The sequence below is a fragment of the Gymnoscopelus braueri genome, assembly GCF_963280865.1.
Source record: "Gymnoscopelus braueri genome assembly, chromosome: 1".
NCBI lineage: Eukaryota > Metazoa > Chordata > Actinopteri > Myctophiformes > Myctophidae > Gymnoscopelus > Gymnoscopelus braueri.
In genome coordinates this window covers 1,898,803-1,910,375 of record NC_137603.1, presented here as the reverse complement: position 1 = coordinate 1,910,375, position 11,573 = coordinate 1,898,803, and positions in this window count along the sequence as shown.

Here is an 11,573-nt window from a genome sequence, read left to right as displayed (position 1 = left end):
TGTCTGTCTGTCTGTCTGTCTGTCTGTCTGTCTGTCTGTCTGTCTGTCTGTCTGTCTGTCTGTCTGTCTGTCTGTCTGTCTGCCTGTCTGTCTGTCTGTCTGTCTGTCTGTCTGTCTGTCTGTCTGTCTGTCTGTCTGTCTGTCTGTCTCTCTGTCTGCCTGTCTGTCTGTCTGTCTGTCTGTCTGTCTGTCTGTCGGCATGTCTGTCTGTCTGTCTGTGTCTGTCTGTCTGTCTGTCTGTCTGTCTGTCTGTCTGTCTGTCTGTCTGTCTGTCTGTCTGTCTGTCTGTCTGTCTGCATGTCGGCATGTCTGTCTGTCTGTCTGCCTGCCTGCTTGTCTGTCTGCCTGCCTGCGTGTTTCGATCTAATCTCTTTCTCAAACCACATCATGGATCCATGCCAAATGTCTTGCACTCACTGCCAAGTCACCTGATCACTGTTCACATACATGTGTCACAAAAGATGGGCCTTTTTTCTACTTTGCTGAACCTTGACAGGAGAGCAGAATGTAGCAGAATGTAGCAGAATGTAGCAGAATGTAGCAGAATGTAGCAGACTGTGATGTTATTGTTGAGGCCGATGGAACTACATGTGTAGAGATGCATTGTATTAATTTGTATAGGTGGAATCTATCCAGCTATATATATTCATATAAACTACTGCAGGAAACAAAAAATGTCATTCACAGTGTCACTGAAATACCGGCAACTAGAGTCGACCTAGACTACATTCCATGTTCTGGGTCCTCCTCCCTGGCATTCAAGTAGCAGATGAAACATGCGAGAGAGAGAGAGAGAGAGAGAGAGAGAGAGAGAGAGAGAGAGAGAGAGAGAGAGAGAGAGAGAGAGAGATAGAGAGAGAGAGAGAGAGAGAGAGAGAGAGAGAGAGAGAGAGAGAGAGAGAGAGAGTAGGGGGTACTAAGTGAAAAATCGTTACGCGGCGGATAAAAGCATGAAATTTGATACAGATGTCCCTTGGGTCATCCTAAAACATCCTAGAAGGGGTGCCCAAAAAAATCTTAAACAGGAAGTGAGTTATGGACAAAATCCAAAATGGCCACCTAAACTGTTGACCGTTGACTCAAAAGACACCAAAATAATCTCCAAAAAGCATAAAATGTGGCACACATGTCCCTTGGGTCATCCTAAGACATCCTAGAAGGGGTGCCCAAAAAAATCTGAAACAGGAAGTGAGTTATTGACCAAATTGAAAATGGCCGCCTAGTGTTGTCGATTGACTCAAAAGACAACTAAAGAATCTCCAAAAAGTATAAAATGTGTCACACATGTCCCTTGGGTCATCCTAAGACATCCTAGAAGGGGTGCCCAAAAAAGTCTTCAACAGGAAGTGAGTTATTGACTAAATTGAAAATGGCCGCCTACAGTGCTGGCGATTGACTCAAAAAGCCTATAGAATCTCCAAAAAGCATACAATTTGGCACATATGTCCCTTGGGTCATCCTAACACATCCTAGAAGGGGTGCCCAAAATAATCTGAAACAGGAAGTGAGTTATTTACTAAATTGAAAATGGCCGCCTACAGTGTTGAAAGATGATGCAAGATACCTAAAGAATCTCATAAAAGCATGAAATGTGGTACAAATGTCCCTTGGGTGATCTGAACACATCCTATAAGGGGTGCCCAAAAAGGTTTTAAACAGGAAGTGACCGCCTAAAGCAGTTGACACAAAAGAAAACATAAAGGGACGTCATAAAAGTGTATAATTTGGTACGTACATTGAGTGCTTCTTAATATATCCTAGAAGAGGTTATTTATTTGCTTGTTTATTAAACTTTTTAGGAAGGGACCATGTTGAAGAAATTCTAAATGGCTGTTTAAACAGTTGACCATGGCAGTCTGCATATTATGCAGACTCAATACGACAGGTTATGCAGTGCATAACCTGCCGTATTTTGTAGTCTACCTTCTGTTTTAATTTCTACATCACTTATTCATTTTACTTTATTTTTTTATTGTACTCTTTGAATCTTCTTTATTTATCTAACTCTCTGCATATTCTTATTTTACTCTCTGCATCTTATTTATTTTGCACTCTACATCTTCTTGCTTGTTTTACACTCTATCTTCTCATGTATTTTCTTCTTGATCATTACTGTTTTTATGTGATTAGTGTTTAGTAACTACATGTATTCATGTGTGCCATTTCGCAATTACCAGCACATTGGCATAATGCTCTGCAAGGTAACCCAGCATCCTGGCATCTACACTTTCTCGAACAGAAGGGCTCAGCTTTGCAGCCACACTTGAGTTCTCTACAAACTTAAGCAGCCTCTGGCAAGAGTGTCCATAAAGGTGTCCACGAATCAGCGACTTTAATCCATCCATATTTGTCAGGAGATGGTAGAGATTGCATAGCTTTCAGGCTTCTGGACCAAATGCCAGATTGGCTGCTCGATTTGAATATTGTAGCAGTGCAGCCCGTGTGGGAGGAGTGTTTTCCATTGAGAGACTATTAAAACTTTTTTTGGCACCCCTTAGGATGCATTCAGATCACCCAAGGGACATTTGTACCAAATTTCATGCTTTTATATGAGATTATTTTTTACGAGTGTCTTTTGCATCATCTGTCAACACTGTACACGGCCATTTTCAATTTAGTCAATAACTCACTTCCTGTTTCAGATAATTTCAGGCACCCCTTCTAGGATGTCTTAGGATGACCCAAGGGACATGTATGCCAAATTGTATGCTTTTATGAGATTCTTTAGTTGTCTTTTGAGTCAATCGACAACACTGTAGACGGTCATTTTCAATTTTGTCAATGACTCACTTCCTGTTTAAGATTTTTCTGGGCACCCCTTCTGGGATGTCTTGGGATGACCCAAGGGACATGTATGCCAAATTGTATGCTTTTATGAGATTCTTTAGTTGTCTTTTGAGTCAATGGATAACACTGTAGGCGGCCATTTTCAATTTTGTCAATAACTCAGTTCCTGCTTAAGATTTTTTTGGGCACCCCTTCTAGGATGTCTTAGGATGACCAAAAGGACATGTGTGCCAAATTGCACGCTTTTATGAGATTCTTTAGTTGTCTTTTGAGTCAATCGACAACACTAGGCGGCCATTTTCAATTTAGTCCATAACTCACTTCCTGTTTCAGATTCCTTTGGGCACCCCTTCTAGGATGTCTTAGGATGACCCAAGGGACATATGTGCCAAATTTTATGCTTTTTGGAGATTCTTTTGTTGTCTTTTGAGTCAACGGTCAACAGTTTAGGTGGCCATTTTGAATTTTGTCCATAACTCACTTCCTGTTTAAGATTTTTTTGGGCACCCCTTCTAGGATGTTTTAGGATGACCCAAGGGACATCTGTATCAAATTTCATGCTTTTATCCGCCGCGTAACGATTTGGCCATTTTTTGTGCTTAGTACCCCCTACTAAGAGAGAGAATCCAGATTGTGTGGAAAGCTTAAATAAAGTAATTTAAAGTTAATATGCAACACACAGCTGGATGGTTGAATGATGTACCGTATCTGTCTACATTTTTCTTAGTCATATTATTTTCATTCCTTTTGCCCTGCTGCTGCTGGTTACCCAAATGGTTTCCAATGGTTTCTAAATGCCATAATATGCACTTTAAAGGGATAGTTCACACCCAAAATAAATAAAAAATCCTAAGACACACACACACACACACACACACATGACCGGCAAAGAGTCTCCTTTGTGTCTCCTACCGGAACCGCTCGTATGGAGTATGTTTGCTCGTATGTTTGCTCGTATGTGTGTGCGTGTGTGCGTGTGTGTGTGTGTCCCGTTGTAACTACCATGGTCAATGTAGTCGGTGCAGTGGATGCATTTGCAACTTCTGTGGACTATGTAGCTTACATACAAGAAGACATTTCTCACCTGTAGAATCTACCAACAGGAGACGCTACCTGACGGCAAGGTGGACCTCCAGGCCCATGAGAACAACTACAGAGAGCACTTTAACAGCAAGCAGCAGTGTAAGACTAAAGGTCATTACACACCAGCGATTATGCGAATATACACAAAATTCGGTCTCGGTCCGAATAAATAAAAGACGCTTTTTCGCTCCCGAAACTGATGTGGACGCTTGCATTGACTTTATAAGGTTTTTAAAAAAAACATATTATTCGCATGAAAAAATCGCCCCCGGTGTGTAAGGACCTTTAGAACTTTGTTTCCTCTGGTGATCCAGCCTAGGACATTATACTCACTGATGTGTGGGCCGACCCGTTACCTGTCCACCCCGCCGGTCAACCCGCGGGGTGGACGGACGAGTCAAGATTTCAGAGGCAATTATGTGGGCTGCAGGTGTAGTGGGTCAACACCACTCTCACACGCATTTTTTTTTTAAATAAAATAGTACAACCATTAAAACCCATCATAATCATTTAAAGTTTTTATCATGCTCTGACAATGTCAGTGTGGGTTCATTCCCGACAGCCTGGTGCTGCTGTGTCTCACAGCGCTGCAGTTATCTGATAGATCAGCCTATTCTTCGTATCATGGTGTTGCGCGTTGAAAATATCAGACCTACTCACAGCTCACAGCACGTCGCAACGCATCACGTTGTGAGCTTGTATGTCTGCTATTTCCGATACGCAACAACACCGCCATACGGCGAAGCACAAATGAAGCTTTACACAGATGTGTCTCCTAATCAGCGCTGCGTACGGGTGGTTCGCTCGGGTGTTATGATAAACGGAACCGGGGGTCTCGTAGTGATAGAACATGAACCAAGACGGACCCAATTGACGATAATAAAACCCGTCAAAACCAGAACTCGTATGGGTCGTGGATATTATACAAGCAAGCACAGTGACTGTCTGTCTGCAATGGATAAAGTGTTAGTGGTGAAAGTTGGTGACACACATTGCAGGCAACTAAGGCAAGTAATCAACCTCCCTTGCACCATCATTCATGTATATAACATTAACCAAACCAAAAGCTGTAGGTTTTGCATATTAAGGTTGAATGAGATGTAAAGGCCAAAACATATATTAATTTGTTTATACTGTGCGACGTACGGTGTCGCGCAGCAGTTCACTCACGGCCACTTTCTTCAGTTATTGTTTGGCAAGCGACATCTCTGCATTTAAAGCGACTTTGGGTACTTAAAAGAGAGCTATTATGATGATTATCTTCTTTTTTTTCACGGCGGGTTGCGGGGCGGGCCGAGTCGTTGATTTATGTATTGTTTGTTTTGCAGGACGGGTTGGGGCGGGTTGGATTCCGTGGTGCTACATGTAGTGCTGAGTGACATGTGTGTTGTATCATGAGTACATATATCCATGAGTTTGTGAATGTAACCTTTACTGCATCTAAAATATTTGTGTCCCTGTATGCTTTCCCTGTGTGCGTGCGACCTATATAGGCCCATTCCGATTGTCACACTTTCAAGATTTTTCTAAAATGATCAAAAATACGTTTGTACATCTGCTATCTTTGAATAGCCAAGAAAAACTATCTAAAAGGAAACAGATAGAAGCTTTCCCTGGTGTCACTCCAGTGGACAGTCTTCTTCAAGACAGTGTCTTGTCGTGTTTTCCAAGCTCTCAAGATTTTGACTGTTTCTGACCTTTATTGCTTCTTCTTGCTCTCAGAGTTACAGACCTGTAAGGGTCCATTTGGTTCCATGTGTACACTCTCAGAGTTACAGACCTGTAAGGGTCCATTTGGTTCCATGTGTACACTCTCAGAGTTACAGACCTGTAAGGGTCCATTTGGTTCCATGTTTACACTCTCAGAGTTATAGACCTGTAAGGGTCCATTTGGTTCCATTTGTACACTCTCAGAGTTACAGACCTGTAAGGGTCCATTTGGTTCCATTTGTACACTCTCAGAGTTACAGACCCGTAAGGGTCCATTTGGTTCCATTTCTACACTCTCAGAGTTACAGACCCGTAAGGGTCTATTTGGTTCCATTTGTACCCTCTGAGAGTTAGACCGTAAGGGTGTGTCGTGGTTATTATAGTTTAGGGCCTAAACTATAATAACCACGACACACCCTAAACTTTAGGCTTTCATAGGACAGGGTCACATGAGGACAGGAGGAGATGAAGTTCTAACTAAACCGGTTTGTTGTTTGTCAAAGTAGCTTCAATACCTGTGGTTTACATTCAGGTGAACAGGTATTAATGTTGATGGGAAAGTCTTAAGCCATGCGTAGGTGTGTCTGCCAACAGAACAATAGACACAGATAGCGTACATGATGACAGATTAATGAAGGTATGACAGCATTTAAAGGAATGCAGTGTCTCTAGTTTGATGCCAGGCTCCTGACTGTGATCAGACCCCACACTGTGGCTGTATATAGTGTTATTATAATTGAGCTTGTATAGAAATGTTTGCTATTTTTCGTGATTGCATTTCTCTTTTGTGCTTGTAGATCTGCTATTTTTCCACTTTTCATCCTTAAATTGTACCGTTCAGTGTTTTTGAATAAAGAATAAAGAATGCCCAACTTAGTAGTTGTTTGTTTCAGTGTGTGTGTGTGTGTGTGTGTGTGTGTGTGTGTGTGTGTGTGTGTGTGTGTGTGTGTGTGTGTGTGTGTGTGTGTGTGTGTGTGTGTGTGTTGGTACACACACAACACACTCAGCATGTGGCCAGTGGTGGCCTAAAGCAGTGGTTCTCAACCTGAGGGTCGGCATCCCCAGGGGGGTCCACAAATGATTTTGGGTGGTCCCCAGATGATTAGCTTTAATGTGCAACATTATTCTCTCACTCAAATGTAAACAAACCAACATACAGTATGAGTGGATCACATAATACTGCAAAATCAATCAAGTAAATTAGAAAAACAATGTCAAACATTGGACAAATTGTGAAATATTACCTGAGAAAGAGGCAAACATTGTGAATAGCAGATCTACAAACTCACAACCCAAGGCGAAGTGAGCTTGTAGATCTGCTATTTTCACAATGTATCTGTGGAACAGAGTCAAACTAAACGTAATGCCTCAACTTTTACAATTCCAAGTGCTTGTCAGGGTGGGGGTCCCCAGTTCAAATATGATTATTTTGGGGGGTCCCCAGTTCAAATTTGATTATATTGGGGGGTCACAGCCTGGAACGGTTCGGAGCATGTGACTGGCATTGCATCATCGCAAATGTCTTTCTTGAATTGTCCTTCATAGTTCAACCAAACAGTTAAATGGTTCTTATCTTGCGTGACGTTGATAACAAACAACAAACGCACATGGTGCGGAGAGTGTCATGACGTGACACTTATGTCTTTGTCATGAAATGTGAATCATTCCATTCCATTCATGAGAATCCACTTCCTTGTATTGTGCTACACGGCGGATGCACCGTTTGCACACAAACTATTCTGTGTTGCTCCCTGCTTTTGATTGGCCAGGCCTGTCCAGACCTTGTGGCACGTAGCAATAGGGCTATATATGTTAGTGCACGGCGGATTTGTAGAGGTTGGGAGCGAGGCTTCCCGCGATGGAGGGGCGCAGTCTCAAACGAACTTGAGCCCACGAGAGTTGCCGTGCTGAACATTGCGAAGTTGGCTTTGAGCCTACTCAGCCCCGTCCGAGTTATGTACCGATAGAGTTATGTACCGATAGAGTTATGTACAGATAGAGTTATGTACCGATAGAGTTATGTACCGATAGAGTTATGTACAGATAGAGTTATGTACCGATAGAGTTATGTACCGATAGGCACAGAATAGTAAATGATGTTGTGGGGACTGCATTTGCCCCAACTGCCACTCAAAGTGACTACTGGCCAATCACAGCGTGTCTTTCCCGGGACTTACACAACTCTCAACTTCCGCTACAAATCCGCCGTGCACTAACAAAGCTGGCCCATTTGGTTCCATATGTACACTCTCAGAGTTATGGGGGTCCTTGAAATTAAACAGTTTGAGAACCACTGTGCTACACTAAATGGAACAGAGCCTTCATTAGTATCATTGGTAACACCTGTGAAGGAAGTAAGGAAGGGGCCAAACTTCTTTTCAATATGGCTGCTGTGCATAGAGCCTATTTGTACATACAGTATGGAACCAAATGGACCCGTAAGGGTCCATTTGGTTCCATATGTACACTCTCAGAGTTACACACCCGTAAGGGGTCATTTGAAACCTCCTCAAGGACCCATGAGGGTCCCTGGACCACACTTTGAGACCCTCTGGTGTAGCAGAGTGTTTCCAGTGAGTCAACACCCTGACTCTGTTTGAGCAGAATGGAACAGAGCCTTCATTAGTATCATTGGTAACAACCTGTGAAGGAAGTAAGGGAGGGGCCCAACTTCCTTTCAATATGGTTGCTGTGCATTAACCTCACATCACCAGTCTTTCCACCTCGGAGGAAAGCCTGGTGTCTGTTACTAAAGACCCATATGATCCGGTCTAGGCCACGCCTACTGAAAAAGAAAAAAGAAAAAAGAATCCTGTTTCCGGATTGTCGCGATCCGGTTTTGCGGTGCCGCTTTGTTTTGGTTCCCCAATCCCTATTTAAATGGAATAGAATTTCCCCGTGGGATAATACGGATAATACAGACGCTAAATAGTCTCCGGAAAGTACACTCACATTTATATTTAAAAAATAAGCTAAACTACGCCACATCAAGGATTTTATAGGACGGACCTATTTTGGGGTGAGACGTGTTTCCGGTTTGTCGCGATCCGGTCGCTGATGACGCGGATGACGTAGAGCTCCCGACCGGATCATATACCCGAAAAGGAATGGTGCCCAGGCTAGCTGTGCATAGAGCCTATTGATGTCCTCTGACCTCCGCAGGATCAATGATGTTTGGCGTCTGATGTCCTCCACACGATCAATAACGTTCTATCTGTCTGTCTAGCCCTATGTAACTATGTGAGTCAACCGGCACCTTTTCACTGGACCGCCTTCTGTATTTGAAAACAAAGCTGACAGCAGTCACATTGTTTATATGATGTGTGGACATTGCTGTTACTCACCATCACCTCCTTGGAACTGTACATGGAGCATGGTTATTGTCTAAACAAATGCTTTGTTATTATTATGATGAGGGCCGAAAGGGCCTTTCAATAGCCTGTCATGGGTCCATACAGTGTACAGACATACAATTGTTAACACGTTTAGTTGTTAGTTTGTTACTGACATACAATCCATAAACATTCACACTGTGGAGAAACATATTTGTTAGGGTTGAATGTAATGCCATCCTGACAACATACTGTAAAAACAATCCATTGTGACACTTGTGGTAAAGACTTGACATTATTGTTAAAGTCATGACCAACCACTCAAATAAATAGACAGCTTAGACACTGATGTGTTTCAGTCACAGGAAGTCATCACCTGAAGTCCTTCAGACCTCCCTTTTCTTCCCCCACGTAATTAAAATTGTATATTTATTTTTGATCTTTGTGATAGGATTTTTTCTTCCCGGCATGCATGCCTGATGACATGACGATATGGAAAAAATGTCTACTCAGTTACACTACATCTCAATGTTCTAAAGATCATATGAACACTTAATTAAAAAATGATAAATATATGTGCATTATGTATGAAAATTCACTTTTAAGTCCTTAGTAGAACTGTTTGTTTTAAATAGGAACGCAGTAGGCTATCAATGGATAGTGTCCCTGACTTCTCTGTCTGCATCCTAAAATGTCCTAAATAGATTTGACCTTATACTACCTTATCCTGCTTTTAAAACACACTGGCCGTAGACACTCCTGAACATTAATTATGGTAGACCATGGCTCTTCACAACGTGCAGCGTATACTTTGTCAGAATGTGAAATGAGACACAAGGCATTCAACACACACATTGTTTACTAAAGTTCATCTTATCCGTGTGCTCTCTGGGAGGTGTGTGTGGTGGGCTGTATTCTCATTAAAGCGATATTTCACTTTAAAAAAACTTTGGGTAATTGTATCGTCTACTCAGGCCTTTGTGAGCCCCCCAGACGGTTTTTAAGTTGCTCGATTCAGTATTTAGATATTTGATATTCATTTTATCAGACACGCCCCCTTCCTATACAAACCCATTATAACTTCAAACTCCATTTTTAACATGTTAGATTCATCAAAAACACCCGTCCTTGGTTCTGGTGACTCACCCTGCCCTCCTAATGCGTGAGGGGGCCGTGTTTTTCCGATTAATGTTTTCATTTATTTATATTTTTTTCATTTTCCAAAACAAATATTAAAAATAAATGAAAAAGTAATTGGAAAAACATGGCCCCCTTGCGTATTAGGGGGGGGCGGTATGAGTCACCAGAACCAAGGACGGTTGTTTTTGATGAATCTAACATGTAAAATGTAGTTTGAAGTTACAATGGGTTTGTATAGGAAGGGGGCGTGTCTGATAAAATGGATATCAAATGTCTAAATACAGAATCAAGCAACTTAAAAACTGTCTGGGGGGCTCACAAAAGCCTGAGGCGATAAAATGACCAAACGTTTTTTTGAAAGTGAAATATCCCTTTAAATGCTGAAATTATTTATTTTAGTGGTAGGCCGACATAATTCTATCCTTGGATCACCAGTATTTTCCAATTCACTCATTGACCTCATAATGTACACCAAATGCATTTCCTCTTATGAAATTGGGTGGAAATGTATCACTTGCATGTATTCTGCACCTAAACTACACATGTTTCGCCGACATGGTCATGTTGATCTATCTATCAGACTATTTACTCTTACCTGGTTTTTACGGTGATCATAATGTCCATTTAAGTCCTTTAATTAAACGTAGTGGCACAGTGTAATCGTGTTATAAACAATATATATATACAGTATTATAATAATTCTCTTCTCATGTCCAAAACAAAAGTGTTGCTGTAAAAGTCCTAATAATTGTTCCCATTCATGTAACATCAAACATTGTAAACACCTCTGCCCTACTTCACCAATTCACTATTTAATTCATTAACTATTTAATTTAATAGATCTACAAGCTCACAGCGGGTCACTTCATGTGAGCTTGTACGTCTGCTATGTTTGAAATGTTTTGAAAAGAACCATTTGAATTAAGGCTGACTGACTTCAACTTGTTACAAAACATGAACAGTTGTGACCTCTAGTGGCTGGAAGATAATTAGTCCTAAACTGAACATGATTTATTAAATCATAGGAAATTATTTTTCATTTTACAATTCAGTCATTTATCAGATGATCTTATGCAGAATGACTTATACAGTATAAGATCTTTAATACATGTCATTATTGACAGGGTAAATGGACACATAAGTAGGCCTACAGTGTAAAGGCAAGCTTAGTGCAAAATAGCAAAATAGCAGATCTACAAGCTCTGCTATTATTCTTGTATGGTGAAGCAAGGCATTCATTTATGACAAAAATCATAAAAGGTTTAAATCTGGAGATCCAAGGTTTCTGCCCGACAACAACCATATGTTGTCAGTTTATTCCAACATGAAGACAAATGTATGAATTATTGTTCTTTATATTATCAGTAGATCTAAATGTTACAAACTGTACAAATAAATGACATTTGTTTCTCAGTTATTCATTTTATTGATTTGTATTTAAGCACATAAACAATTGAGTGTCATGAGCACACACACACACACACACACACACACACACACACACACACACACACACACACA